Source organism: Palaemon carinicauda, chromosome 31, assembly GCF_036898095.1.
Source record: "Palaemon carinicauda isolate YSFRI2023 chromosome 31, ASM3689809v2, whole genome shotgun sequence".
Classification (NCBI taxonomy): Eukaryota; Metazoa; Arthropoda; class Malacostraca; order Decapoda; family Palaemonidae; genus Palaemon; species Palaemon carinicauda.
The window spans coordinates 72,994,275-73,020,121 of NC_090755.1; the positions used below are offsets into that span (position 1 = coordinate 72,994,275).

At 48.8% G+C, this 25,847-nt stretch overlaps 1 long non-coding RNA gene across 1 annotated transcript in view; it reads left to right on the top strand.

Annotated features, from left to right (window-relative positions):
* The first annotated feature begins 215 nt into the window (after nucleotides 1–215).
* LOC137625013 (uncharacterized) overlaps nucleotides 216–25,847 on the top strand; it is a 153,961-nt gene continuing 128,329 nt past the window's right edge. Inside the window, exons 1-2 of the long non-coding RNA XR_011040799.1 lie at nucleotides 216–450; nucleotides 12,861–12,875. This is a non-coding gene — a long non-coding RNA (uncharacterized lncRNA). The remainder of the gene's footprint in view (nucleotides 451–12,860; nucleotides 12,876–25,847) is intronic.

Genomic DNA, 25,847 nt, shown 5'->3' on the forward strand with positions numbered 1-25,847 from the left:
TTAGCTCAATTATTGGCCATAATTTTGAAAATGAAATAGTTTAACGGAAATTCATGATATATTCAATTTGTATTGTTTCTTCGAATGTTTATAACAAAGTTGGTAATTTGGCTTAATGGCTTCTTTGCGATCCTTGATTTTCTCCTCAGCCGCTTAAGCATCGTGACGTCATCCCAAAGTCAACACCTGTCCTCCTGTAACATTTGTAGGCCATTTTGTCGTTCAGATGTCAGACTGAAATAGTTAAAGTTACCAAATTACATGTTATTTAAGAATGATATTGAATTATATTCATTCTGTTGTTGCGTATCGTATATGTGGACGAAATAAGTTAATAACTTAAGTGAAATTCCGTTACTTTGAAGTTTTTGTTGACTTCTACAGCTCTAGTAACTTGACCGCTTTAGCTACGGGTTGATATCGGATTTTGGGTTGAGTCCCATTGTTAAGGTAAGCATTGTAGAGTTATACATAAGACGAGAGTTTTTTTTTTTTTATTAAAATTACGCTCTTTATCGCTGCTACCTTATGTAATGTGTGTGGGGCGTCTTAGGTCAGACAGGTTTATGTCATATAAGAGAACTGAAGGAAATCTTGAAAAGTATTCGCCTGGTAACTTGAAGGTCGACTAGGGTACTAGTCTTGGCAAAATTATAGAATGGTGCAATAAGCGGTTTGCGGAAAATAAGACTGGTTTGCAGTGTAGGCTATTTTGTGGTTTTGAACGGTTTTGATAATCGTGGTGGAAAACCATGTTATTGAGTTATTGTTTTACTACCATAACTGAAAAGCTATGGCTATTTTCTAGGTATTGTCATCAATTGCGCTGCAGCGCTCAAGACACCTTAGAATACAGTGTACGTGTCTAATGGGTAAATTTATAGAGAAACAAGGGGCAAAATTTCTTTGAGGAAAATTCTTACAGGAAATTATGTGCATTTAATTAATTTGACGTTAATTTCACGGTAAATAAGCCGTTGTACCTGTGTTGTAGTGTGCAAAAACAGGAATAAAAATTATTTAACTTTTGAGATTGTAAAAGGGTACAGAACCTAACGAACAAACCCACCTAACCTAACCTAGTAGCTTCGAGGTCACACCCAATGTTCTGGCCGAAAAGTCCGGTTAATATATGACACTTTAATTACTAGCAAAGATAAAATTCCCTATATGAAACGGACGAGTGCTGGCTAGTCTGGTATTTTTCTCTTATGTGTTTAATGGAGGCTGGGGCACAATAACTTACATAGCGGCCGATTGAAATGTGAAGTCTATCTCTCAATCCGGTTAATGTCTAGGAGAGGGCCGCATGAAGATATCAGTGATATTCAATTTATTTTTACTAGAATGTGTAGGAACGTATGTAAATAATGGTATACCAGTGAGATAATTTAGTGAAAATCAATAATAGTCGAAATATCGACGATCAAACTCACGCTACTCTTGTCTTCCTCCCAGATTTTTCTAAGTCTGTTGTTATTGTTGACTGTCTTGGTTTTGCTCAAATGAGCCCTGTAACCACTATAATCCGCAGACAAACTAGTCCACTTACACGTTTGGCCAATCACAGCGCCTATCCACTATGACGTCATACATGTTTGGCCAATCACAGCGCGACAATACAACAGTGCAACAATACATTATCTTACCCAGGCATTTCATTTCGTTCTTAGACATAGAGGCCATAGCAAGCATGTCATCTCATGTTGCACAAGAAGTTGAAATTCCATCTTCTTGTCCTGACTGTTTCCTAAGTTACAATGAATTTGTTCTAACTTATTCGGGGTTATATTGAAAAACTAGTGGATTTGTGCCAGAGACACAATTTAATTTTACAAAATAAAAATTGTCCTGCATGTCAGGGAACCTTCGCAACGGCTTCACGTTTTCCTCAAAGCAGCAGCACATCTTTATCAACCAACAGGTTAAGGTAAGCTTCATTAATTTATGGAGTATATTATAATGGTGATAGTATAACGATGTATACAGCAGTACCATCACTTTGGATATGGTGTGATGGATGTGTTAGGTAGTGTCCTTAAGGGGGGGTCGCAGGGGGGCCTCCGGTACAGGGCTATTAGGCTAGGTTAGGTGGGTGTATTAGGTTCGGTGGTGCCCTGAAAATCACTGTGGCCTTAAAGGGGGGTCGCAGGGGGGGGGGCGGAGCCCCCCCAGTAGGCCTAGGTAGGGGTACAGGCCCCCCAGGGTAGGTTAGTAAGTTGTATTAGGTTCGGTAGTGCCCCGAAAAATCACTTTTCTCATCCTCCCCCCACCCAATAACCCCGCTTCCCACTGGGGTCCCCCATAATTGTAGTAGTAGGTTTATGTTTACATTTTGTGTGTAAGAGTTAAGTCTTAGTTTCTTTTTTATTCATTTCCTCATGTTTCTATGCACTGTGCAACAATAATCTGGTTGTTTTTTGCCGTTTTTCGTCGTTAATACTTGAAAAACGGGTGCGGCCTTCTCCTAGACATTTACCCTCAATCCAAGTTCATTGTTTACACCTGAGAGACGGAACGCTTTGGCCAGCTTTGTTTTCTGTATGATGTAATCATTACATGGCTTAAATTTTAACCAATTAGGAGCTTCCAAATATTCATGCACAAGTTCCTAGGTGTTGTTTTACAACATTTTTTTTTTTTGCTTCCTTCCCTTCACGTTAAGACGTCCCCAAGAAGGATCCCAGGGGAATACAAATTATTTCAAAATTTAGTGTAATTTCGTCTGTCGGCAATTAATTAGAATAAAAACGCTCGCCGTTCAGTGTATAGATATTGTTACCCATGTGAAAATAGAAAATAACCCCAAAATAATGAGCCACGTGAATTGTGGTCACAGCTCAACATTACTGCTTGCCAGTACATACGGAGCGTGCAGTCTTTCTTTTTTATCCGTAGGGTTGCCACCTCGTACTTTAAATCTAATAGCTGCCTTCCAGCTCTGCCAAAGAAATATTCAATGTAAATAGCTACAGTTTTGGGTAAATGTCTAGGCTCCCCCCCCACCCCCCCTGCGACCCCCCCTTACGGCCATTATCTAACACATCCATCAAACCAATTCCAAAGTGATGGTACTGCTGTATATACATCGTTATACTACCACCATTATAATATACTCCATAAATTAATTAAGCTTACCTTAAACTGTTGGTTGGTAAAGATGTGCTGCTGCTTTGAGGAAAACGTGAAGCCGTTGCGATGGTTCCCTGACATGCAACTTGAAGTAGGAAGTGGCCAGGTACCCGACGAAGTGTTTTTTCCTCCTACCATATTTTGGCACTAAATTCTTCACGTCCCACCACTTCCTCTCCACAGTATTGATATGAGCCTGTGTCTGGGGATCAACAAAGGGAAGGCTGTGGTTAACAGTCAAATGCTTAAAACCTTCTTCTGCCAGACAGTTATAAGCTCGCCAACAGTCAGAAACTGTGGTTGTGCCTGGCTCGATCCTCTCCTTAATCAGCGAGAGCAGAGTGTCACGATCCCGGGTTTCCACGGGGACCAGAAAAAACTCTGTGATTCGCGGCAAATACCACCAAATACCCACTGGCCGTCTATTACTCGGCCAACGTTATATTTCCGTTTGCCGAATTTTGACTCGTCAATTTTCACTGTACAATTGTTGCCGCCAATTTTCTTGCTGCGCCGAAATACCCAATTAATTACAACTTCCCTGCAAAATGAAGACCAATCGCATACAGTACCTTTATTTAATTTTTATTCAGAAATGGTCATTTCGTAGCAAAACCAGTTTTGAACTCACAAAACTATAAATTTTAAATTAGTTTCAATGTCCAGTTTTCCTTTTGAAAACCAGGTACCCACAAACAAAGACACTTTATAAGAACAACGCTTACGTCTACGTCCTTTCGTAATGTAAGATTTATCACACCTAAAACTATGTTTCTTGTAATCAACCCTACACACTTCGTGATAATGTGGACAATTTTTATTTTGTAAAATTAAATTGTCTCTCTGGCACAAATCCACAAGTTTTTCGATATTCCCCGAATAGGCTTAAACAAATTCACCGTAACTTAAGAAACAGTCAGCACAAGAACCTGGAATTTCAATTTCTTGTGCAATATCAGATGACGTGCTTGCTACGGCCTCCATGTCTGAGAACGAAATAAAATGGCTGGGTAAGAAAATTTATTGTCGCACTGTGATGGGTAAGAAAATGTATTATCGCACTGTGATTGGCCAAACGTGAAGAAGTCATAGTGAACTAGTTTTTCTGCGGGTTATAGTAGTAACAGGGCTCATTTGAGCTAAAAACAAGACACAGTCAACAATAACAACAGACTTAGAAAAAATCTGGGAGGAAGACAAGAGTAGCGTGAGTTTGATCGTCGATATTTCGACTATTAGTGAATTTCACTAAATTATCTCGCTCGTATACCACTATTTACATACATTCCTACACATTCTAGTAAAAATAAATTGAATATCAGTGATATCTTCATGCGGCCCTCTCCTAGACATTAACCCAGTTTTGTATTAGTTAGTGAAAAATACAATTGTTCCGTAACCGAAATACAAACCACGCTATTTACAGAGGGTTTACCTTTTAGCGTAGCTGAAATGACGAGCCAATAGTTTTAATGAGGGTTAATTACCCCCGCGCTAGTTAGCGGGGGGTGGGGAAGGGTAGCTTGCTACCCTTCCCCCCTCCACACACCGGTGACTTGCTTCACTTCACTTTTGGCTCGGCGGTGATCAGACGTGTCTGCTCATCGTCCTCGTGACAGCCTTTAATTTTCTGCTTTTTCTTTTCAGCGTGTGTGTTGGTTGGAAGTTGACCTTCATTATTTTTTTTTATTTCCTCTTTACAATGCGTACATGCCCTGGAGTTGCCGGCCGTCCTTGTGGGACTTTCATGTCGGACGTAACTACGGATCCGCACACCCTCTGCCCTCAATGTTGGGGCCGACGGTGTGACCAGGAGAACATGTGCCGTGAGTGCAGGGAGTGGTCTGCCTCCCAGTGGGAGAGGTTTGGCCGTCGGCGTAAGAAGTAGTCCAAGAGAGACCGTTCTCCTACGGGGTTAGCCTTGAAGGAGGAAGGTTCTCAGGACTCTTCTTCCGCCGCCCAAACCTCCTCCGAAGCTCCCCCTCTTCCGCCTCCTAAGGAGAGTCGGCCGAGTGGGAGCGCAGGCCCTTGTTCTGTTTCCCGACCTTCGGTGGGGGGAGAGGGCGTCGCCTCCCATAGCGAAGCGGTTCCCCCTCCTCCTCCGAGGGAGGTTATTGATAATGCCTTAACCAATGATGATCTTTTACAGATTTGGTCGTCCCTGGGGCTTAGGGCTTGCCCTCCAGGGTCGCTTTAATTGACCTTGTCTTGTTGGGGGCCGCTGTTAAGCAGTCGCCGGCGGTAGCAGAGGTAGACCCTCTGTCTATTGTCAATGTCGTGGTGACAGAGGCCTCCGACGTGGCTGGGCAATCCGCCGCAGGTGCTGTTGCGGATGATGGTGCTTTTGGCTCTCCTCCCCCTTCCGTACATCCTTCGAAGGGGGAAGTGAGTCCTTCGGTCTCTGCTGCTGCTCAGCTTCCTTCTGAGGGAAGTGCTTTGACGGAGACTCCCCTTCGGAGGACCGATGGTCCCGACGATCTTCCCCGAGGCCGCCTCCACCGTAAGGCTCACCGTCCGCTACGCCACAAGGGCCTCCCTTCCCCTTACAGGGGGACTAAGAGGCGCCTTTTTGGGTCTTCATCCTCCGAGGGGGACTCTCCTCGTCAGCCTCAACCTACACCTCCGCCTTCCTTGAACCTCTCTGCAAACCGTTCACCATCTCCTGCCAGATCTTCGCCCGACGGGCAACGGTCCCTTCGGGGCTAAGGGATCCTTCCCTTCCTCGAGCAGTGCTAACGCACAGGCGCTCTCCTGCTCACCAGCGCGCTCCTGATCTTCAGCGCTCTCCTGCTCGTCGGCGATCTACTGCTCGTCAAGACTCTCCTGCTCGCCGACTTTCACCTGCTCATTGGCTCTCTCCCGATGTTCGCCCTCCTCGCCAGCGCTCTCCTGCTCGTCAGCTCTCTTCTGAGCATCAGCGCTCATTTGAGGACCATCGCCCTGCGGTCTCTGACCACCCTATAGTTCCTGCTGAGCTCCCTGCTCACCATCTGCCTGGTCCTGTGGCTACGCAACATCGTGCTGCGCGTGTGTCAAAAACACATGTTCGCCAACGCGCCAGCGATCTTCCAGTTCCTGCTTGTGAACGCACCGCACCTCCTGCCGCGCCACCTGTCCTTTCACATGACATGCGTCGACCTTCTGCTCGCCAGTGATCACCCATGCGCCAGCGATTACCTCCTCGCCAGCGTTCACCAGCTTGCCAGTGCGCACAGGCGATCTTAGTATCGCCTATTCAACAACGACAGCCGGCGCGCCAACGTTCTCCAACGCTCTTGAAGGAACATGGTTCGCCAGCTTCTAGCTCGCCATCACGCGATCGCCCTCCTGCGCATGCTGCTCGCCATCGCTCGCCATTGCACGATATCCCTCCTGCGCATGCTGATCACCATCGCCCACCTGCGCATGCTGCTCGCCATCACGCGATCGCCTTCCTGCGCATGCTGCTCGCCATCGCTCGCCATTGCACGATCGCCCTCCTGCGCATGCTGATCACCATCGCACCCCATCACGTGGTCATTCACCTGCGCATGCTGCTCGCCATTGCGCGGTCATTCACCTGCGCATGCTGCTCGCCATCGCTTGCCATTGCGCGGTCATTCACCTGCGCATGCTGCTCGCCATCGCTTGCCATTGCGCGGTCATTCACCTGCGCATGCTGCTCGCCATCGCTTGCCATTGCGCGGTCATTCACCTGCTCATGCTGCTCGCCATCGCTCGCCAACGTGTCGACATGCCACATCACGCCATCGCCAACCTGAGCGACCGCTCTCACCAGCTCTTCATCGATCGTCTGTGGATCTAAATCGCCAGCGGTCTTCCTCACCCTCGCAGCAGCGCGTTTCCTCGCCGTCGCGCCAACGCTTGCGTTCGCCGCCTCGGACACGCGTTCATTTACCTGCCCACCCTCGCGCCCACTCGCCTGCGCGATCATTCGCCTACGCCCCCGCGCGACCGCTCGCCTGCACGCCCGCGCGATCATCCACCTGCGCGCCCGCGCGATTGCTCGCCCGCGCTACCGCGTGACCATCGTTCGCGGCGAATTCCGCAGCCGGTGGTAGCAGCAGGAACGCGTGCTCCTAGACGGCACTCGGGATCACCTCCACCCAAACACAGGTTGGTAGTCCAGGACGAGGAGAGGTTAGTACATCATTGTTCCCCACCTTCTTTTCAGGCAGGTACCGTGGTGTCTACTCCAAAGGATCGCCCGATCCCTTTCCCTTTAGCGAGGATTTCGGACTCTGTGTCCTTGGAGCAACAGACTTGGTTTGGTCCTCTGGCACGGGCGTTAGTGAGGGTTATGAAACCTGCACTTGCCGGCCAGGGTAACAAACCAACGGCTGTCTCCTACGCTGAAGAGAAAGAGAGGAGTGGACTTCGTGGCGACTTCCCCCAGGGCTAAGTTGGTTCCCTAGAGGTCAGTCGCGAAGGTCCCTTCTCCTGCACGAGTGCTCTCTCCTTCTCCCATGGACGAGGCCTTTCCGTCCTCAGGCGAGTCCAGTGGGGCGGTAGTCTTCACCTCGGCACCAGGGGGGGAGACTTCGCTTCATGCAGGAGAATCGTCTCGTGAGGAAGGGGCCCATCGAACCTCGTTGTTGGGATCCTGTATCCCTCCCAGGAGGGAATCCAAGGACTCCAAGACCGTCCCTAAATCCTCTGCAAGGATTCGTCAGGAACCCACGACTACCCAGGGGAATGTCCACGTGTCACCCCAGGAAGAGATCCCTGGGGCAGGAGACTTAGCTGCCAGCCCGCAGGGAGGGGAACAGCAAGAGTCCGAACATGCCTTCTGGCAGGTCCTAAGCCTGATAAGGCAACTTAACGGGCTTATGGATCCAGTCATCCCCCCCCCCCCCCCGTGAAGGCAAAGACACAATTTTGGATGAAGTGTTTGACGTTCGGAAGGCCCCTAAGACCAGTGCGGCTCTGCCCTGGTCTCAGGGGCTGAAGAGTGCCAGGGCTAGGGCCAACGCTCAGCTCGCACTTCTTGCCTCCTCCAGTCGTTCCACTGCCGGGAACAAGCTCATCCCTCCTCCTCATCTTCAGCAGAGGAGGTATTTCGAGATCCTGGGTGAGCACAACCTCGCTCTTCCTCTCCATCACTCTGTGGAGGAGCTGGCGAAGGGAGTTCCCCTTGAGAAACTCTCTGCCCGGCAGGTGTCGTTCTCGGCGGCAGAGATCCTTAGCCACGAGAAGGTCGCTAAGTGTGCCATGCAGGCCACTTCGTGGCTGGACTTTTGGCTAGGATCTCTGAGCATCCTATTGCGATCGGAGGACTTGTCCAAGGAGACCAATAGGAAGGCCCTAGAGACCTTCCTGCTCTCGGGCACCCGCTCCATCGAGTTTTTGGCGCACCAGGTTACCACCCTGTGGGCCAACTCAGTGTTGAAGCGTCGCGATGCTGTGTCCGAGAGATTCCATCCGAAGGTTCCCGCCGTGGATGTGTGTAGGCTCCGACATGCTTCCCTTCTGGGGGAGAACCTGTTTGAGCCTCAAGACATGGAGCGAACGGCTGAGAGGTGGAGGAAATCCAGCACGGACTCCCTCCTCCATAGGGCCCTTACAACTCGGCCCTATAAGCCTCCAGCCCCGCCACAACAGCAGCAACAGCCTCGTAAGGCTCCCAAACAGGCACCGGCAGCTAAGAAGGTGGTGTCTAAGCCCCAGCCCTTTCCAGCCAAGGTCAAGAGGGGCGGTAAGTCCTCCAGGGGAGGCAAGACTCCTAGGGGTGGCGGCCGCGGCCGCAAGCCCTAGGGGTGGCAGTCCCCCTGCATTTCCACCTGTGGGGGGATGCCTTCAGCGTTGCGTCCTCAGGTGGCAGCAACACGGGGCCGATGCTTGGACGGTCTCAATGATCGGCCAAGGCTATCGCGTCCCGTTCACAACATCTCAACCTCCCCTGACAGCGAATCCAGTGTCGTTGAGCTCCTATGCCACGGGATCGGCAAAGGGGCTGGCCCTTCAGGCCGAAGTAGAGACCATGCTCGAGAAGGGTGCTCTCCAGGAGGTCGTGGACGGCTCCCCAGGCTTCTTCAGTCGACTCTTTCTTGTAAAGAAGGCTACTGGAGGCTGGAGACCCGTCATCGATCTCTCAGCTCTGAACAGGTTTGTCAAACAAACCCGGTTCAGCATGGAGACAGCAGACACGGTCAGACTTGCGGTGAGACCACAAGACTTCATGTGCACACTGGATCTAAAGGACGCGTACTTCCAGATCCCAATCCATCCGTCTTCCAGGAAGTACCTGAGATTTTGCCTAGACAACAAGATCTACCAGTTCAAGGTGCTGTGTTTCGGTCTCTCCACAGCTCCTCAGGTGTTCACCAGAGTGTTCACCCTGATTTCATCTAGGGCGCACAGGAACGGCATTCGTCTCCTTTGTTACCTGGACGATTGGCTGATCCTAGCAGACTCGGAGTCGACCCTTCTTCGGCACCGAGACAGGCTTCTGGATCTTTGCCAGGATCTGGGGATCGTGGTAAACCTCGAGAAGTCCTCTCTGCAGCCGTCCCAACGACTGGTTTATCTAGGCATGCTAATAGACACCAATCTCCACAAAGCCTTTCCATCAGACGACCGGATAGCAAGACTGAGGAGGGTGGCGGAACCCTTCCTCAGGCGAAAAGAACTCCCCGCCCAATCGTGGTTGTGTCTCTTAGGCCACCTATCCTCCCTGGCCCGTCTGGTTCCAAACAGCCGCCTCAGGATGAGATCCCTTCAATGGCGGCTCAAGTCCCGGTGGAATCAAGGATCCGATTCCCCGGACATTCTGATCCCAATGGGGTCTCTGGAACAGATGGACTTGCGGTGGTGGCTGGCCGACGAGAACCTGTGGAAGGGAGTGAGTCTTCTCGTCCTCCCCCCGGAATTGACTGTTTTCGGACGCGTCAAAAGAAGGGTGGTGGGTGCACGTTCTGAACCAAAGGGCCTCAGGCCTTTGGTCAGAATCAGAAAAGTGCCTTCACATCAACCTGCTAGAATTGAAGGCCGTTTTTCTGGCTCTTCAGCAGTTCCAACGGTCCCTGGCGGGTCACTCCGTGGTGGTGATGAGCGACAACACCACGGTAGTGGCTTATATCAACAAGCAGGGAGGCACTTTTTCGCAACAGCTATCCCATCTTGCAGTAGAGACTCTGAGGTGGACCGAAACCCACTTGATAACACTATCAGTTCGCTTCATTCCTGGCAAGAGGAATGTGCTCGCCGACAGTCTGAGCAGGGCTTCGCAGATAGTGAGTACCGAGTGGTCTTTGGATCCTCAGATAGCCAACAAAGTCCTGACTTTGTGGGGTTCCCTGACTGTGGACTTGTTCGCGACAGCCTTGAACTTCAAGCTGCCCCTGTACTGCTCCCCAGTCCCGGACCCCAAAGGCACTCAGGCAAGATGCTTTCCAGCAACGGTGGGACAACATCGACGTGTACGCCTTCCCACCGTTCTGTCTGATGAGAAGGGTGCTCAACAGGGCCAGACTATCGGTCAACTGTTCGATGACTCTGGTAGCTCCGCTATGGCATCACGCGGAATGGTTTCCGGACCTTTCTGCAACTCCTGACGGAGCTCCCAAGGGAGCTTCCTCCACGACACGAGCTTCTCAGACAACCCCATTCCGGCGTCCCTCACAGGGCCGTAGCCTCGCTTCGGCTTCACGCCTGGAGACTATCCAGCATCTCCTCGCGGAGAGAGGCTTTTCGCAACAGGTTGCGGAGAGAATGTCTCGGCACCTGCGAAGGTCCTCTGAGGGAGACTACCAAGCAAAGTGGAGAGTCTTTTGTGGTTGGTGTCGTGGAAGGGGTATCTCTCCACTGGATGCCACTATTCCAGCAATAGCGGACTTCCTCGTGTATCTGCGAGAAGAAATGCGCCTTTCTGTCTCGGCAATGAAAGGCTATTGCTCAGCCTTAAGCTTGGCCTTCAGATTGAAGGGCGTAGATATTTCTTCATCGCTAGAACTCTTTACTCATACGTAGCTATGAGCTTACCTGCCCCCAGTCGGAAGTGAGACCCCCTCCTTGGAACGTGGTTCGAGTCCTCAGGTCTCTTAAGAGACCTCCCTTCGAGCCGTTACGCCAGGCCTCCGATCGCCACCTGTCTTGGAAGACGGCCTTCCTACTCGCCTTGGCTTCGGCCAAGCGAGTTAGTGAACTTCATGGTCTCTCTTACGACATCGCCCATTCAAGGGGATGGGGGGAGGTAACGTTCAGGTTTGTCCCTGAGTTTGTTGCCAAGACCCAGAATCCTGGAGTGCCGGATCCTCGGTTCGACTCTTTCAGGATCGCGAGTCTCCGTTCTGTAACAAGCGACCCAGACCAGCTGCTACTATGTCCAGTGAGGTGTCTGAGGCACTACTTGAAGAGAACGGCTGCAGTCCGTCCTCATGTGCGAGCTTTGTTTGTGAGCACAGGCAGGACTAAGAGGAGGGTCACCAGGAACACCATCTCAGCTTGGATTCGAAGGGTTATCCACCATGCCCTGAATCCTGACCCTCCTCCGTCACGTCGCCCTCGGGCCCACGATGTCAGGGGTATTGCTACATTCCTGGCCTTCAAGAGAAACTTCTCTGTGACGCAGGTACTTCAAGCTGGGGTCTGGAAGCGTCAAACGACCTTCACAGCCCACTACCCGCAAGACGTGACCCACCGGAGCCTCGATACATTTTCTATCGGCCCTGTGGTGGCTGCACAACAGCTGGTCTAACCTCAGGCTCCTTTTTGGACAAGTAGCAGTAGGTTGAGGGCGTTGTTACCCGGTCTTAGTCTGCGTGAATGAAAGAGTATGTCTGACCCTTACTTCTTTCTTCATTCTCCCCTCTCTTGGGGAAGCAGCATCCTGGTCCTCGCATAGCTGACCTCGACCTCTGCAGGTAACCCATGCTTCTTTGTGCTCCTAGTATTAAGCTTAATACTGTTGTGTCTCCCATACCCTGACGAGGTGGTATGGGGAACGTCCTATCCTAGAATTCCTATCTGAAGGTCTCAAGGTCAACTTCATAGGACGAGTCACACACTCCTCCTCACACTGCTTATGTAGGCCACTCGTTCCTAGCGATGCTAGGAACTTGTGAGGTACAGGGGCTCCCTCTCTCTAGTGCTGCTCACTGAGGGATCGAGCCCCCGGGCAAGCCGAAGTCAGTAAGGCTGGGGACTTTCCACCCTTCTTAAGGGGTAAGTCACCCTCTGTAAATAGCGTGGTTTGTATTTCGGTTACGGAACAAATGACAAATTCGAAGATAATTTGTATTTTTCCTAACCATACAAACCTTAGCTATTTACACATGTGCCCGCCATCCCTGACCCCCAAGTCAAGTCCTACCTCTAAGTGAAGTGAAGCAAGTCACCGGTGTGTGGAGGGGGGAGGGGTAGCAAGCTACCCTTCCCCACCCCCCGCTAACTAGCGCGGGGGTAATTAACCCTCTTTAAAACTATTGGCTCGTCATTTCAGCTGCGCTAAAAGGTAAACCCTCTGTAAATAGCTAAGGTTTGTATGGTTAGGAAAAATACAAATTATCTTCGAATTTGTCATATCTCCAAATTTGTCATGTTTGGGTGTCTTCAAGATCTCTAGTTCAGGGTTTTTTCTGCTTTTTAAGTCAAAGGTGCAGTAATTATACATCTTGAAAACTTTTCCTTTCATGCAGTTTGTCATATCTTTTTGTTATAATGTTTAGTACAGTATTTGATGTTTCAGTTTATGCCCTTTCATAGTTGCTCTTTTTTTTTTTTTTTTTCAGATGGAGTCATTACAGGTACGGGTCTAAATTTTGTTAGATCGACACATGACGGTAGCATTTATCGCAGTAGTATCTTTACAAACTTTAATTACATAGCATGTTGCAAAATCATTAATGGTGGTCCCCCATGAGGTGTGAAACTAAGTTTTATTCTTAACTAATCCTTGATTAAAACTATTTTCAAGTTTCTTATTTTTCTAGTAAGATATGAATGTTAGTTTCTGACTCCTGGTTGGCGACTCCTACATGTGGAAACCTGGCGGTGGTACATATTAAGGGATTACGGCTCCTTTAATGTAACTGTAGCATGTAGCACCATTAATGAAGTAGTTTTTACTTTCTTGTACTTGAATTCATCACATAGTAATTAGTTTTACTCACTCTAGTTTGGACTTTTAACTTATGCCTTATAATTTCATAAAAGTTCACTTTATGAGGAGTATTTCATTCTATTACTGCTGGGGCAGTGAAATGCATATCAAAATGCTGATGCAGAGTATTTGAGAGTATTGAAGAGGTAAGGGCTACTCTCATGAAAAGGACGGATTTATTAACAGGTACAGTAGTTTCATTGTTATTGTCTATCATGGTGGTTGTTCAAAGTAAGCAAATAGTGGATGCTGGTGATTTATTTTACTCAGGCCCTCTTGACTGCCACTCCTCTTTGACATCTTTATAAAAGTAAAGGGTATTTCCATCAGAACTCCTGCTGCAAGGCAGGAACTCTTGAAGTCATGTTTGTTCCTCAACCATTGCCCTTTAGGAAGGGAATATGTTTTCAAAGTAAGCTGGGTGTTTGTTGAATTTTTTTTATCGAGCAGTTAGTGACAGGAGGGAGCGAGGCTTGGGCTGCATGTCAAAATCTCTTCATTTATGTTTGTTCCGTAACTGGAATACAAACCAATGCTATTTATAGGGTTATTACTTTTAGCGAAGCTGAAAGGACGAGCCATTAAAATTTAGCGAGAGTTATCCACCCATGCTGCTAGTTAGGAGGGGTCGTATAGCGTAGTAGCTACCCCTCTCACTCACACTTGTGACTACCCCACTTTGCTTTTGGCTTGGATGGAGAACGGTTGTTACTGCTCTTCCTCTTCTCCAATTTGGACAGCCATTACTAATAATTTTGTTTGTTTTTTCTTAACCTTGTGTGTGAGTGCCTTCTCCGCAGCCATGCTTACCTACCCTAGACCAGCGCTGGTCCTGCAAAACTTTTCTGTCTGCTGAGGATACCGATCCCCATCGTTTGTGTCCGGCTTGTAGGGGCAATGGTCTGACATAAATAACCCGTGTTCGGGAGTGGTCTGCCTCCCAGTAGGAAAGGTTTGGGTGACGGCGAAAGAAGAATTCTGAAAGGGATTCTTCGCCTTCGAAGGTTTCCTCTAAGGAGAAGAAATCCAAAATTATTACTTCTGCCCCCCGACCTTCCTACGAAGTTTCTTCTCGTCTGGTTTCCTCCAGGGAATCGTCGAGCAGTAGTGCGGCCCCTTTAACTCCTGGTCAAGCTCTGTCCACGAGAGTGTGTCGCTTCCCAAACCAAAGCGGCCCCGCCTTTCCCCCGGAGGGAGGCCTTGTCTATTTCTTCTTTTATGCAGATTTGGCTGTCTCTGAGATTCCCCGGTCTGCCCTCCAATGAGGTGTTGCTGCAACTCCTTCAGCGGGGTGAGGAGTGGCAGTGCTCGTCTGCTTTGGAGGTCGATCCTTTAGCCCTTGTGGACCTTGTGGACCTTGTGTTTTAAACACAAGGCTTACCCGGTAGTTATATATATAGCTTACGTCCCCGACGTCAACGGCAGAAAATTCGAAACTCGCGCCAACCGCCAGTTGGATAGCCAGGTGTACCACCCCTGCACCCTAGCGAGGTACCTGGGAACCATTCCAGTGACCCTCATATATTCCCTGCCGTCGCTAGCGGCGACACGTGAATTCTACTCCGTCATTACTGATCATTTTTTTGGGTGAAGTACAAATCTTTGGTTATTGACTCCCTCTTGTTTTTGATCTCGCTTTGGATATTTCTTGATTTTGTTTGGATTAGATGATTTTTGACCTTTGCTTGTCTGAATTCTCTTAAATTTTCAAAATGGCCACCCCCCCCTATAACTTTTAGGTTATGTGTGACTAGTGGGTGTAAGACCCGTATGGCTAAAGCCTCTCTTGACCCCCATTCTCTGTGTTGCATGTAGAGGTAAAGAGTGTGATTTAGGTGATCGGTGTGACGAATGTGTTTTGCTGTCAGAGCATGAATGGATTGAGTTTGATAGATGCAGACGTAAACTCAAAAGGGATAGATTGAGGCGTAGCTCTTCTCGCTCATCTAGAGATATTTCCTCCTCCCATGTCATTAATCCTATTCCTTCTCCTGTAGTGGTAGATCCCGATCCCACTATTGCAATTTCTAATGAACCTTCACTAAAAGATATGTTAGTGGCTATTCAAGCTCTCGGCGCTAAAGTTGAATCTTTGGCTGTGGATAGGACACAGTTGATGTCCGATGTGCGTCTATTAAAAGGTGAAGGTGCAAGTGCAGTGGAGGGTGCACCTGTTCGTGTCTGTCGTCCTCCTAGTCCTAGACCTCTTCCAAGCTCTCCAACCCCTGGAAGAAGGAATGTCGAAAGGCGAAAGGAGACGAGAGGCTTTATCAAACGAGCAGACGTCCCCTTGAACGTAGCTGTGGGCGCCTCCCAGGACGTTCGCCCTCACTATTGGAAAGGTGAGGTTAAGTGTTTTTCGTCGTCTTCGGATGACCCCTTGCCTAAAAGAGGCTGGAAGCTCGCTTCCAGACCTTTTAAGAGGTCCTATGATAAGGCTTATCGACGTCCTGCTAGTTCAAAACCTGGATGCAGTCACTGGGATACTCCAGAGCCTTTTGAAAGCCCCCCAATCAAACGTCCTTTTAGAACGCTGGACGTTTCCAAGGATCCTTCTGTGCCCTCAGGACCAGGCTTTACCTCATTCCAAGCTCCCAAGCAGCCTTCAGACTGGGTTTCGCCTTTTAGGCGCTCTGTTCCGTTTAGCGATGAGGAGAACGTTATGATTTCATCACCGTTTTCACAACGTTCGGATCCTAACTTTGTAATTCTTCAAGACATGCCAAGCAGGCTCTCGTCCTTTATGCAATCATACCAGCGCAGCGACAAATCTCATATCAGCGGTCGTGATCGGAGCAGCGAGCCAGGACGTGTTTCCGAGCGCCCTCGTAATCGGGGATCTAAGCTTCCTGCTAGCCGCTACGAATGGCCTTTAGGAAGTGATCGTGATCGTTCTCCCAAGTCCGCAGTCCACGGTTCTTTTATTGAACGCGATCGAGACAGTGTGCCCGTGCGTTCTTCCAAGAAAGACGTCGGACGTCCTGTTAAACAGGTTATTGAACGTCCTTGCGAACGGGTTACCTATCGTCCTGTTATACAGGCTATGTTCGTTCTTTGGATAAGTCTTTCTAACGTCCTTCGACTCAGGCTCCTGGACTTCCTACAGAACAGGCTGCCGATCCTCCTCCTGAACAGGCTACCGAATGTCCTTGCAAACGGGCTACCGAACGTCCTTTCAAACAGGCTGCCAAACGTCCTATCATTCAGGAAGTTTCTCTCTCCGCCAATTATTTTAGTGAGCGTCCTTCAGGTCGTGTTTCCGGGAGGATTACAGTTGAACGAGTCGCTGAACAACAAGCGGTTCGTAGTACCGAACGCTTGTCAGCAGTTGACGGCAAGCGTGTTTCTGAATATGATCCTGAACGTCCTATCCCTTGTCATATTTCGGATGTTAGTTTGGATTACGATGAGGAGGCTTATTCTTTTCAAGACATCGATGCGGTTCATGTACAGGAACTTCTCGCCTCCGATCGAGCTGATTGCGAGCGTTCGGATGAGCTGCACGCGACTCTGCTGCCTGTTACTGTTCGCAATGAGCCTATTTCTATTGCGGTTGGCACTCACGATTTTTCTGAAATTGATACCGCTCTTAACCCTCCTGCTCCCGGAGGAACGTTGCAAGACAAGGAAGTAGGAGACCAGCTTTCTCCTTTGGAGTTTGATGACGTTTCAGAAGACGAGAACTCTGTTTCTTTCCGTCATTCTGCCGATCTTTTAAAACTAATGAGAGTTTTTACGGAAGAGTTTTCAGACTTTTTTGTGCCTATAGCTCCGTGCTCGCCCCCGTCTGAGTTTACTCTAGGCAAAGCCTCTAAGAAAGCCCGCTTTACTAAGATGGTACTGTCGCGTTCGTCCAAGAGAGCTCTTAAATTAATGGGTGACTGGTTACTGTCTAAGAAGGCCTTAGGAAAGACGTCTTTTTCCTTTCCTCCAGCTAGACTGGCTTCGAGGTCGAGCATCTGGTACGAGACGGGAGAAGTTCTCGGCTTGGGGATTCCTGCCAGGGAGATTTCTCAAGCCTCGTAGACGCTCCTCGTCGGTCGGCTATGAGAAAGACCAAGATTTTTTGGTTTACTTCAGAAATGGACCACCTTCTCAAGGGAATTTTTCGAGCCTTTGAAGTTTTTAACTTTTTAGACTGGACACTTGGGGCCTTGTGTAAAAAAGTTGAGACTTTTAAAGAGGGGGATACCTCTGCCCTGGTCCATTTGATGTCGTGCATGGACAAAGCCTTGAGGGATGGCTCTAATGAACTAGCAGCTCTTTTTTCCGCAGGCATCCTTAAGAAAAGAGATCAACTATGCTCTTTTCTTTCGCCGGGGATGACTCCCTTCCAGAAGTCCGAACTTTTATATGCGCCTCTTTCTCCATTACTGTTTCCACAAGAACTTATCAGGGAGATTTCTTCAGCTTTAGCTCAGAAGGGTACTCAGGATCTTGTCTCCAATACTGCTAGAAAGGCTCTGCCTTCCTCTTTTACCAGCCGCAAGCCTAAGGAAGATACTTTTCCCAAGTTTTCCCAGCCCTTTTGAGGAAGATCTTCCAGCAGGGGTAGCTCCAGACCTGATGCTAGAAGGAGTAAGAGAAGAGGTTTCAGAGCAGGGTGAAGCAGAGTCTGACTGCTTTCGCCTTCAGGCAGTGGGTGCCAGACTACTCAAATTCTGGCAAGCGTGGGAGAAGAGAGGAGCAGACCAATGGTCTATTCAGATCTTGAGGGAGGGTTACAAGATCCCCTTTCTAGGGAGCCCTCCCCTGGTCTTAGTTCCCATGGATCTCTCTCCCAGATACAGAGAGGAGGCAAAGAGACAAGCTCTTTTGATCCAAGGGTCTCTTTATGTTAGAAAAGGGGGCCATAGAGAAGGTTCAGGATATCCGTTCACCTGGTTTCTACAATCGGCTATTCCTGGTACCCAAGAACTCGGGGGGGATGGCGTCCAGTTCTGGACGTGAGTGCGCTGAACAAGTTCATCATCAAAACGAAGTTCACCATGGAAACTTCGAAGTCAGTGCTAGCAGCAGTAAAGAGGGATGGCTGGATGGTCTCATTAGACCTTCGGGACGCCTACTTCCACATCCCCATCCATCCGAGCTTCAGACCCTACCTAAGGTTCGTTTTCATGGGAGACGTCTTCCAATTCAGAGCCCTATGCTTCGGCCTTTGCACAGCACCTCAGATCTTTACGAAGCTCATACTGAATGTAGCAAAGATCCCACATTCAAGGGGCATAAGAGCCTCCCTGTATCTCAACGACTGGCTTCTCAGAGCGCACTCTTACGATCATTGCCTGAAGGATCTTCAGACAACCTTGGACATTGCGAAAGAACTGGGTCTCCTTGTAAACAAGGAAAAGTCTCTCTTGGTTCCATCTCAAGAGATTTTATATTTGGGGATGACGATACAGAGTCAGATTTTTCGGGCTTTTCCGTCTCCCTTAAGGATAGAGCAAGCCAAGTAGAAACTAAGATCGTTTCAAAGCAAGAAAGTTTGCTCAGCAAGGAAATGGATGAGTCTGATAGGAACCCTCTCCTCCTTGGAGCAATTCGTCCCACTGGAAAGACTGAATCTTCGTCCTCTCCAGTTCCATCTCAACAGCCATTGAGACAAGGAGAGGGACTTAGAAACGATGTCCATTCCTATCACGAACCCCATCAAAGACTGCCTTCGGTGGTGGGAGGAACCAGACAAGTTCCAGGAAGGTCTCGACTTGTCAATAAAAAGCCCAGACCTTGTGTTATGCTCCGACGCCTCGGACACAGGATGGGAAGCAACCCTAGACAAGTTAGAAGTCTTGGGTCTATGGGCAGAGCCCCAAAAATTCTTGCATATCAACCACAAGGAGTTGTTGGCAGTTCTTTTAGCCCTCAAAAGTTTCGAGGCTTTAGTCACCAACAAAGTAGTTCAGGTCAATGCGGACAACACGACAGCATTGGCATACATCTCAAAGTAAGGGGGAACACACTCGATATCTCTGTACGAGACGTCAAAGAATCTCCTGGTGTGGGCAAGAGAGAGGAACATTATACTTCTGACGAGATTCATTCAAGGGGAGAAAAACGTAATGGCAGACAGTCTCAGCAGACTGAATCAGATCCTTCTAACAGAGTGGACCCTCAACCTTCATGTGTGCAAGAGCCTGTGGCATCTTTTGGGTCTCCCTTGCATAGACCTTTTCGCAGCCTCGTAGAGGTTAGAGGCGTATTGCTCCCGTTCCAGATCCAGAAGCTTTTCTGTTGGACTGGTCCAATCTAGATCTCTACGCCTTCCCACCTTACAAGATCCTGTACAGAGTAATACAGAAATTTGTGACATCCAAAGGAACCAGGATGACCCTAGCGGCTCCCTTTTGGCCGTCAAGAGAATGGTTCACAGAAGTACTGGAATGGGTGATAAACACCCCAAGAATTCTTCCTCTAAGAAAAGATCTACTCAGACAACCCCACTTGGAAAGATTGCATCAAAATCTCCACGCTCTTCAGCTGACTGCCTTCAGACTATTGAAAGACTCTCTAGATCTAGAGGCTTTTTGAAGGAGGCAGCTCAAGCTATTGCGAGAGCAAGAAGGACTTCAACCATCAAGGTCTATCAATCTAAGTGGAAGGTTTTCAGAGAGTGGTGTAGAGTCAACTCTCTTTCCTCATCCAGTACCTCTGTAGCTCAAATTGCGGATTTCCTGCTATATCTTCGAAGGAAGTGCAATTTCTCCTCCTCCTACTATTACTGTAAAGGCTATAGGAGTATGTTAGCTACTGTGTTTAGGCATAGAAACCTTGACACCTCTGGCAATAAGGATCTGCAAGAGCTTCTCAAGTCTTTCGAGACTTCAAAACAACGGAACCAAGATTCTCCAGCCTAGAATCTGGGTATTGTTTTGAAGTATCTCATGAGCGACAGGTTTGAGCCGCTGGGTTCAACTTCCTTGAAAGACCTCACTATTTTTGGTCAGTCTTGCGACAGCCAAAAGAGTGAGCGAGATTCATGCGTTTAGCAAAAACGTTGGATTTCGTAATGGTAAAGCTGTCTGTTCCTTGCAATTAGGCTTTCTTGCCAAAAACGAACGCCCTTCTCAGCCTTGGCCCAAAGCATTCGAGATTCCAAATCTTACGGATCTGGTTGGAGATGAGGTAGAAAGTGTCTTATGCCCAGTTAGAGCTCTGAGATGCTACTTGGAGAGAACAAAAGACTTACGAGGCAAGTCTGAATCTTTTTGGTGTTCAGTCAAAAAGGCCTCTTTACAGATGTCTAAAAATGCCTAGTCATATTTTGTCAGGCTTTTAATTAGGGAAGCTCATATTTATTGTAATGAATCAGACCTTGGACTTTTAAAGGTCAAGTCTCATGAAGTCAGAGCAGTGGCAACGTCGGCAGCATTCAGGCAGAACAGATCTCTACAAAGCATAATGGACACGACCTTCTGGAGGAGCAAAGCCGTGTTCGCGTCATATTATTTGAAAGGTGTTCAGACTTGTTATGAGGACTGTTTCACTCTGGGTCCATTCATAGCAGCGAGTGCAATAGTGGGTGAAGGATCCACCACTATGTTCTCATAATCCCAATAACCTTTTCTTCTCTTGGTACTTTTAATTGTTTTTTATGGTTGTTTTTGGAGATTGTGTCCGTCTTCCACAATCGTTGATTTTGTCAGGTGGTCATGTTTGTTCATTGAGAGCACCCGGCATTGGTTATTGGAGGAGGTTCTGTCATGATGAGGTTTTGACACCGGTTTGACAGTCCCTTCGAGATCTTCAGCCCCCTAGGAGGATCGCTGGATCTCATAAGGCTAGCAGACATAATGAGGCAGAGTATCATTGAAGTCTGCTTCCTTATCAGGTACGAACCCTTAAGTTTTGTTTTAATTCCAGATATGCTAGCTGTCTCTAACCCTCCACCAAAGGTGTTAATCAGCTATATATATAACTACCGGGTAAGTCTTGTGTTTAAAAATGATATTTTCATTAATAAAATAAATTTTTGAACATACTTACCTGGTAGTTATATATAATTTTAGTCCCACCCTCCTCCCCTCTAAGAGACTAGAGGCATGGAATATATGAGGGTCACTGGAATGGTTCCCAGGTACCTCGCTAGGGTGCAGGAGTTGTACACCTGGCTATCCAACTGGCGGTTGGCGCGAGTTTCAAATTTTCTGCCGTTGACGTCGGGGACGTAAGCTATATATATAACTACCGGGTAAGTATGTTCAAAAATTTATTTTATTAATAAAAATATCATGTTTCCGAGGAGTCGTCTGCTGCCCTACAAGCTGACTCAGCTCCTGCCTTTACTGCGGCTCCTTCTGCCGCTGAGAACTGTGCCCCCCCTCTGGTTATCTTTAAAGGGCGGAGCAAAGTCTAAGGCATGTCTCTTGCTGGTGATCACCTCTCTCGTTCACGAGAGAGACCACTCATGGAGATTCTTCTTTGGAGGCCTGCTGAAGATCAGCTTGATAACCTGCTCCTGTAGAGGCTTGTCCTCTGTGTCTTTGCTCTCGCCATGCTCATCCACCTCTTCGCCTTAGACATGCTCCTTCCCCTCCGGTGAAGAGACGTTTTTTAAATATGTAACTTCCCTGGTAGTTACATATATATAGCTTAATCCCACCGATTCGTCGCGCGCACGGCAGAAATTCAAATTTCGCGGCAATCACCGACAGGTGAGCAGGTCGTCATATCTGTGCGCCCTCTAACTAGGTAACCGGAACGATTCCCATAAGTCCTCAGAAATTCCCTGCCGTCGTTTGGGCAACACATCGGAAATTCGCTCTACTTTGTTTGGGTTTGCTTTAACTACAAATTGGTGAAGTACCCATTGCTTTGTTTTTTATGGCTTTCGCTGATATTGGATAGGGAAATATATTTATCTTTTCTTTGTTCATACACTAAATACAAACCCTCATTCTTTACTATAGGAGATATTCTATCGTGGGCTGGAAAATACACCAGAAAAACCTTAACAAGGTCGTTAACGACCGGGCCGGTTGTTATCCCCCTGTTGGGGGTGGGGGACTGCCGGCCGGTAGCTACTGAGTATCTTCAATCGAATTCTAGTCGTCGCAGTGGTAACACCGCTGCTCCCGCTTTTGTTTGACTGGCAGACTAGCCTTTCTTTAAGTGTTTTTTTTTTTTCATTAACTTTTTCTTTTACTCTTTAAATAGATGTGATGTCCTCTAATATGAGAAAGTGTCCCGGGATTCCCCCAAAATCGTGTGGCACGTTCATGTCATCACCGTAGGTGGATCCTCATTCCCTATGCAGAGGTCATAGGTGTGCTGAAGGCTCCCCCTGCCAAGTATGTAAGGAATGGTCGCCTACGCAGTGGGATAAGTTCATGAAGAGGAAGAAAAAGAAATCCAAGAAGGATTCGTTACCTCCAGGTTCGCCGTCGAAAGGTAAGGAGTCTCAGGCCTCTTCTTCAGCCTTATGATCTCTTCCTTCAGACTCTTCCTTGCCTCCTTCCTCCATGGGGAAGTCAAGGAAGAGCGGCACCATTGACTTAACACCCATTCCTCCGGGTCAGGCGAATCAAGTTGCCCCTCCCAGTGGGATAGTTTCTTCCATCATCAGAAATAATTCTATTACCGCTTCTATTCCAGATAACGTGCGACCGGTATGGCCTGCCCTTGGACTTCCTGGTTCTCCTTCGTTGGAGGTGTGGAACCAGTTCCTCGCAGGCACAGTATTACCTCAGGTCCCTTCTGTTTTGGAACCCTCGGGAGTTCCGGACCTCGCCAACATCCCGTCAGCTCAATCGGCGACCGCTGAAGTGTCAGCAGAGGTAATAACGTCAGCCCCCGCCGAGCCTACTTCGCTCCTCGCTTGCATTACTACGAAACAACATCGCAAGAGTGATCATCGCGATACCACCTCCTCCTCCTCCTCGTCGTCGTCTTCGTCCTCCTTAGAGGATAGGAGAGAGAGAGAGAGAGAAGAGGAAAAGGAGAGCTCGCTCTCCTTCGCCAAGAAGTTCTCGTCGGAGAGAAAGGTGACATAGGAAGAGACGTCATCGTTCTCGTTCTTCCTCGCCTTCTATCTCTCCATGAAATGTCTCGCCAAGAAGCGATAAATGCTCTCGTCACAAACATAAGAGGAATACTTCCTCGCGTTTTCGCTCTGCTTCGCGATCGTCTTCCTCTCGCGGGGAATCATCTAGGCGCTATAAGAAGAAGAGCTCTTCAAGACGTTCGCGCTCTTCTTCACGAGATAGTTCTCACAAGCGCATTAAACGCTGCCGTTGGGGCGATGTTAAATCTGATCGCGCCCAGAGCGCAACCAAGGAAAGAGAACACTGAGCGCGATTCCTCTCCTTCACATTTTATCGCGAGGAGCTCAGTTCGCGCTAGGGAAGCGAGAGAGAACATTTCTTCTCACTGTCGCTTAGTATCATCAGAGAGAGTGCGCTTCCGTCCGTCAAACATCCGATCGCGCAAGTCTCCGGACATAACCGCGCGAGGTCATTCACCGCGCCCTCGCGTTCCTGACTGAACAGCTCCCATTCCCGTACTTTCTAATGAATTACGGAATATGGGCTTGGCGAGAACTTCGGAAGAAGACGCAGGGGTTCAGCCCTTCTCCTCTTCGGCTGAGAACTGAGGAGAAAGGCCAGGCCGCCGATCAACGCATTCTCTTATTGAGACAGTACCGGTAATTCGGTCGCCTTTGCCTAAACCTTCAACTTCCAAGCAAGATCTTGCGCGCGCGGTGCCATCAACCATCGCTCAGCCTTCCTCTGGATTGTCGGCAATGGAGTATGTTACCTCGCCGTTACTTTCAGACATTGGGGCTTCGACCGCCCTTCCTCACGAGGAATTAGCGCGACCTGAAGATTCCTTGGAGGAACAACCATCAAAAGATTTAGAGTCCGCCTATCTGAGGGCTCTAAGAATGATGTGTAATATCTCTGGTCTCGGAGATTTACACCTGTCACCTCGTCGTACCGACGCTCCAGCTTTAGACAGGCTATGTCGTCCTCCACGAAACCCTAAGACCAGAATCGAACTTCCCTGGTGTATTCACACTGCAGGCCGTCTGAGGAAGGTCTCGCAAGCGGTCTCGGGCTAAACGGGTTCCTTGAAGTCTCAAGGATCCCATAAACTGCTGCATTTTCCTTTTTTTGAGGCAAAGGCGCTTTTACAAGGTCAGAGACGCCAACCCTTCGCCTCTGACACTGGATCCCCTCGCAGCAAGGCTTACACCTGGCTCCTCTGTAGAGAGAGACTCTTCCCTTCCAGTCACCTTCACCGCCGCAGAAGTCTCGACAATGGAAGCAGCGTCAATGTCTCTTCTAGAGGCACTATCCTTGCAAGTCACGAGGACCTTTCAAACCAAAATTCCATGCAATCCCTGCAGGAAGTCCAGGCTGCTGGGGCCAAGACAATGGACTTTCTAACTGCTACGGCTGCAACGATGTAGGGCAACTGGATTCTCAAAAGGAGGGAATCAGTAGTCTCCAGACTGCATAGGAGCATCGGTAAATCTGAGAAATCTGATTTGAGGAACTCTGATCTTCTGCAACCTCTCCTCTTCTCTAGAGAAGCAGTCTCCTCTACCTTAGAGACTTGGAGGAAGGAGACGCAGGACACCGCAATACAAAAGGCTGCCTCCTTTCGTCCAATGCAACAGCAGCCAACTCCACAACCCAAGGTAACAATTGCAACTCCACTGCCAGCCAAGAACCTCAGCCGCCCCTCTTTTACACCCAAACCAATGGGCAGAGGAAAGACGGCTCCTCCTAAGGCCAAAGGCAGAGGGAGGAACCCTAGACAGAAATAGGGTCACGGCTCCCCCCTCACAGTGCGTATGGGGGTGCCTGCAGGGGAGTTGGAGGAGGTGGAAAGCTATGGAAGCCATGCAATGGTCCATAAGGGTGCTTCGTTGGGGATACCGCATTCCCTTCATAGACTCTCCTCCTCCTCTAATTCCTCCCCCGATCTCATCCTCCCAGGTCCCTCGGGATCCCGGGAAACAGCAAGCCCTAGCTCGGGAGATACAGAGCATGCTTCTAAAAGACGCCATTCAAGAGGTCTCTGACGCTTCCCCTGGTTTTTTCAGTCGCCTCTTTCTGGTAGAGAAAGCCTCGGGAGGTTGGAGACCAGTGATAGATCTTTCGACTCTGAACCAGTTCGGGAAGCAGACTCCATTCAAAATGGAGACAGCGGCCTCCGTGACCCAAGCGGTACGTCCAGGAGACTTCATGGCATCTGGCATCTATAGACTTAAGAGATGCATATTTCCAAGTGCCAATCCATCGCACATCTCGGAAATTCCTACGCTTCCTGGCTCAGGGTCGAATCTTCGAGTTCAAAGTCCTGTGCTTCGGCCTCTCGACCGCCCCACAGGTCTTTACGAAGATCTTCGAACTCTTATCTTCGTGGGCGCACAAACATGGAATTCGTATGCTAAGATATCTGGACGATTGGCTACTCCTGGCCTCGTCCAAGGAGCTAGCTTTGGATCATCCAAGAAGACTTCTGAATCTTTGCAAGGATCTGGGGATCCCTGTAAATGCAGAGAAGTCTTGCTTAACTCCGACCCAAGTCTTAAACTATCTGAGTATGTCCATCAACACCCAGGCAGGGAGAGTGTTTCCGTCGGAAGACAGGCTTTGGAGACTGGATCAGT